Here is a 6149-nt window from a genome sequence, read left to right on the forward strand (position 1 = left end):
GTGCAAAAAAACAAAGGAGGCCTGAGGCCCACTGACAAAAGAAGATAAAAAAAAACAGAGAAAGGAAGAGTGGGTTTGGACCAAAGCAAAAAAAAAAAAAAAAAGGCAGGCTTGGGCCGAACCAAAAGGAAAAGAAAAGAGAGGAGAGAGGCAGCCTACTGCCAGAAAATTCAGGCCAACCACCGCCAAGCTTCGGCGACCAAATTCCGGCCATTTTCCAACGATATTTCCGGCGACTTTCCAATCACTATTTTGAGGTATTGTTTACTAAAAATTCCCTTTTTTGAGTTTTTTCAATTTCTCTTCTTTTTATCGGGGACTTGCAAACTCTCTTCTTCTACCCCCCTTTCTTCTTTATAAGGGAGACCTAATTAATCGAATTGTGGGGGTTCGTGCTCACTCCAAGTTTAGAGCTTGTTGAGATCTCCAAACTTAGAGTTTGTAGAGAATTTATGATCGACCACTTACGTCATTGTTTCGATCTAATCCAATACCTCTTGGAATTGAATTTATTGGATGCAATTACGCTCAGAAATTCCTAATTTTTTGGAAGCGATTACGCTCATAAATTTTATATGTTTTCGTGGTAACTTTTTTCTCTCCGAAACTAACCCTAATTTCTTGTTCTCTTTCAGGATGAGTAACCTGAACAAACTGGATTTCGCTCCATTAAGAACAACTAGCTTTGGATATCACAAGTGAGTTTGTGATGTCCGCCAGCATCTCAAGGCCGATGGAATCCTGGATACGATTCTCGAGCCTAGCCAGGACGTGCTAATTGTTGAGCAAGCTCAAGCTTTGGAAGCAAATAGAGCAGCCTTAGAGGCAAATAAGGTGAAAGCCATCATCCTAATGACTCGTCATATAGATGATTCGCTCCAGTACGAGTGTATGAATGAAGAAGACCCCAGAAGCCTGTGGGTCTCACTCGAAGAAAGATTTGGCAACTTCCGTGACTCCCTACTTCCTGATCTAGAAGTGAGATGACATAGCCTCCGCTTCTGTAATTTCAAGTCAGTTTTTGACTACAACTCGGAAGCACTTCGCATTAAATCCTTAACAGATTTCTGTGGTAAAGAGATTACAAATGCGATGTTAATTGAGAAGACTCTCTCCACCTTCCCCATTTCTGCATTGATGGTTACTAAGAACTGTCGAATCGATGTCACTGCATGACGGATCACAAGGTTTCATGAGCTCATTAGAGCTATGAATGTCGCTCAAAAGCTTGACAACATCCTTGTGAAGAACTATAATTCGAGATCTGTGGAAACTGAGCATATTTCGGAATCCAATTATAGTCGCGCCCCTAAGAGAATGTGCCAAGAGCGAAACCCTAATCTTAGGGATACTTCTAGACATTCTGGTCCATATAATCGCTCTACTTGGGAAGGTAACAGCTAAAATAGGTGAACCGAAGAAGTCAACGTGGAAAGCGAGATGGAAGCAACGCCTCTGGCCATGTTGGTGGCGCCACCAACATTAAGAGCCATCCTTATGATGCTTTCAAAGCGCTTCAATCAATAGAGTCTGAGCAAAGAGATGTATGTTCTCGATGTGGAGTATATGGTCATTGGGCGCACATTTGTAGAGATGTGAAGAAATTATCACCGCCTACAAAGCATATTGTGAAGCAAGAGAAGCACACTATGTGGAACAAGAAGATCAGGAAGATGAACTAGAGTGAAGGGTTGAAGACTACAAATCTAGCTGAAATCAATAGATCGTCAATTTTGTTTAAGTCTTTATTTTTTCAGGAGATGTAATAGGCAATTGCCATATACTTTGTAGTAAATGTCATTGGTTTAGTTTTTCTTCACATAGGCTCATCCAAAATGAGTATGATGTCTAGGAAGGTTTTGAGATAAGTGGTACTTAAGCGAATTTTGCTCCACCGACATCTCTCTACTCACCTGGTCATATTTATTTTGGAGTTACCGAAAGAAGTCAAACGACTATCTTTGTTTTGTATTAGCTAGTATTTGGATTAGATTCTCCTAATGGTTAAGAGACAATGATGTACTCCATTGGCTTACAAATAAAATTTCGAGTTCTTTTCATTATGACTCCATTTTGATTCTGAGCATATTACTTTGTGACTACGATGGCTGGGTCATCAGTATTAATTTAAGGACATGGAATAGCCCAAGTTCTCCTTGCCTAATAGCACCTTGATTACTATCATAGAAACTCTCTACGCTCCTAGGCAAATCGCACATATGAATAGCCAACGGATTCCATGCGAAAACACATGTAGAGAACGAAAATGAGTTTCTTTGCAATACCTCTAAGGATTGTGAATAAAGGCGCATCTTAGAGAAGTTTATGTGTCTCTCTAGTGGACTATATATCACTATTTGAGCTATTAAATCAAATAAAGTTATGAGATAATATCTCTTGAATTTAGACACATATTGGCATTGTCACGACATGATAGGCTATCATGGTCATGATATAATGATCTGTCTATTAAAGATTTCACACGAACATCCTTTCTCTCGAGCAAAACGAAACATGAATCAAAAGTTGATTCCTAGAGTAAGTGTGTCTAGCACCGCTGCCTTTGGCATCGCCGCCTTCCACCACCAGCTTACGGCTGGCACAGTCCCTATTCATGACGCCATGGATGACATCCATCATAATGATGGCTTCCTAGGTGATACTGCAATCACTGACTTTGCTTCAAATAGCGTTTCAGACGCTTAGGCCTAACCAAAATCCTCATTAGTTGCTTCTAAAGCCTCTCGCTCGTTTACAAAGCCTGTTCCTTGGGGAAATTAGGACTGAGACAGTCCTATGCAAAAGATATGAAAATACTCATTCTGTTCTTACATAGAATCCATGGGGATTATTTGGACTGATTCAATCAACTTGAGGACGTTTAAATATTTCATCATGTTGGTTGACACGCAAACACGCTGGTCACCTATTGTGCCATTGTCCACCAGTAAATGTTGCGTATACTACACTCCTAGCACATATCATATGACAACGGGCTCACTCCCCGGATCATCCTATTCAGTCAATTAGACTTGACAATGCTAGAGAGTTTACATCAAAGATTTTTAATGGTTATTGCAACAGGACTGATGTTAGACATCATATGTACACACCTAAATGGTCTTGCGGAAACGACTACGATGGTAGTCCGGACATTGATAATGCGCACCATTCTCTTTATATCTATTTGGGGTGATGCAATATCGCATGCAGCTATGCTAATTTGTCTACGACCCACCGCCACTCAATCTACCTCTGCGTTACAGCTAGTGACTAGGTACCAATATTGTACTTACACATATTTGAGTGTGTCATTTATGTGCCAATTGCGCCGCCACAACGCACTATGATGGGTCCTCACAAACGAATGGGCAACTCAGTTAGATTTGAGACTCCAACAATCGCCCGCCACTTAATGCCCTTGCAAGGCGATCTCCTTACAGCTAGATTTGCGGGTTGTCATTTTGATGAAACAGTCTTCCTGTCGTTAGAGAGAGATAAGAACACGAATGTTTAGCAGGAACGACATAAATTGTAATGGTCTGTTCCCACTATGTCTCATCTCGATCCTTGTTAAAGTGACGAGATCACACATATCTGCTGCAAATATGCTTGCCTGCAAGGAAGGACGTCCCTACGAGAGGACATAGCGCCACCCTACACGAAGGTAGACATGGCACCAACACCAAAGAGAGTAGTACTCTGGCGTTATAGACCATGGCCCCAGGTAGGATACGTGGGAGGCCCGTGGGTTTGAATGATACTTTAGCACATTCTAATCCTTTGATCATAATACTCAAAATCCGTCTCATGAGAATCTTCCCGATTATGGTTATCGTTGGGGGATGCATTAACGTTAGAACCTATTCTTGAAAATATAGAGCTCTTTGAAAATTACATTAGTGTACATGAGACGTGGGATAGAAACTCCATCATAAATGATGATGTAGTTGCGCATTTCGTAGTGCATGAGTTTGTTGAGTCCGATGATATCTAACTACGCTCCGTTGATGAATGAATGCCAACGTAGAGAGATTTGGCTTTAATGGAAAGATGCGATCCAGGTTAAGTTGGATTCTCTAACGAAGAGGAAGGTTTTCGAGCCAGTGATGCCAACACCTCCTAACATAAAACCTATTGACTAATGGGTCTTCGTTAGAAAGCGTGAAGAGAAAAAGATATGGTAATCTCACCTTATGGTGCAAGGCTTCTCACAAAACGCCTTAGTATTGACTACGATGAGACATATTCTATTGTAATGAATGTCATTGCACTCCACTACCTTGTCAGTTTGGTAGTTTTCGAATAATTGAAAATGCAGCTTACGAATGTGATCACTATGTATCTCTATAGGGATCTAGATACGGAATATACATGAAGGTTCATGGTGAACTTAATTTATCCAAGTCAAATGACTCTAGACCATGGAGTGCGTTTGCAATTAATGAAGTTGAAATGCTCACTAAAGTATGTAGACACAAGAAATCTAATGAAAATAAAATTCATTAAATAAATCGGTCAATCTTTGAAATTTTGACTAAAAATGCTTAGTTGACACATGGGTCCTACAAAAGGTACACGTGGCTCATACGTCACCAAAATTATGTGAGCTTCAAGGATGACGCATGTCAAATTACAAGTGATCTATCTTTGAATGACGCGGAAGCATCAATTGTGGAAGCGTCAATTTATCGCTAATTGATTGTTGCTCAAGTTAAGCATTTAAAGCAGATCAATCGTATTAAACTGATTTATCTCGATGAAAATCAAGCAACAAATACAAATATCAATCAGATTAAATTGTTTGATTCTGATTGAAATCAAGTATTAAATACAAATATCGATCAGATTAAATTGTTTAATTCTGATTGAAATAAAGTAATAAATTCAAATATCAATTAGATTAAATTGTTTCATTCTTATTGAAATCGGGCATTAAATCATATAGAAATTGATTGACATATTCCTTAAATAAAAGGTAATTAAATCAATCAATTAAAACTGATTGATTTAATTACACAATTAAGGAATGTGATTAATGTTGTGTCATCAATGTCTTCCAAGTTGAGAGAGACGACGACAGACGGAGGGACGCAGGCAGACGAAAGAAACCTCTCCAAATCTCAGAAGTCTCCCAAGCTCGTGAAGAACCATCAAGCTGCCAAATAGCCGGTCTCTTCACCTCACCGACTTCAGCCAAAAGAAAGAGAAGAAAACACTCTCAAAATTTCTGAAGTCTCCCAAGCTCGTGAAGAACCATCAGGCTGCCAAATTGCCGGTTCCTCATCAACCTCAAGCCAAAACGTTCGTCACGTGTCAACTCTCGTGACCATCGTACGACTCAAGATCAAGCGTCAAGCCCTTAAGTGAAATTCATAGTCGGAGATAGAATCAGAGGGTTATCAAAGAGTGTAACCCGCACTAAAATTCTTAATAAAATTATTAGTTTTGTACACGTGTCTGTATTCTGTCTGTTTTCAGATTCTCGTGTTTACAAATTTGGCACGCCCAGTGGGACCATCTCTACCTCTCATCTCTTTCTCCGACAATCCCAAGTCGCCATCCTCAGAAAATGGCTTCAAAAATGATTCAAATTAAATCAACAAACAAGACCATTAAGGTACCTATTCTAAAAATGAGTAGAAACCTTAACAATTGTATCGTTCAGAAAAAGTCGCCTCAACTCACGAGATTCACAATTCATCCATCCAAGTCATGTAAGAAGATCACCACTTTCACAACAGTGGGGGCAAACATCACAAAGCAAGGGTGTCCAACATGCTTAAGCAACTCAATAGAACAAACTCCTTCTTCCACTGCCAGCGTTGATCTGCATACACACCTATGCCCTAAATCATCTCCTAATAACCAAAAAGAAGAGATTTTGGAAGACGCCTCTTCTCTATGCAAGTCATGGTAGTAGGGGTCACCACTGTGGAAGAACAGGCCACCCAAATAGCCCAATTAGCTTAAGCAGTTGAGAAGCTACAAAAAACTATTGAAGAGAAGGATGTGGAAATTGTTGCGCTCATGGAGAAGTTAGAAACTCAACGTGGCGATGACTTAGAAAAAGGTCCACATGGTCATAAGAAAGACTCATCTGGCAGATCATTTTCTGAACATAAAGAAGAATCAAATTCCATCCTAGC

Source organism: Rosa chinensis, chromosome 3, assembly GCF_002994745.2.
Source record: "Rosa chinensis cultivar Old Blush chromosome 3, RchiOBHm-V2, whole genome shotgun sequence".
Taxonomy (NCBI): Eukaryota; Viridiplantae; Streptophyta; class Magnoliopsida; order Rosales; family Rosaceae; genus Rosa; species Rosa chinensis.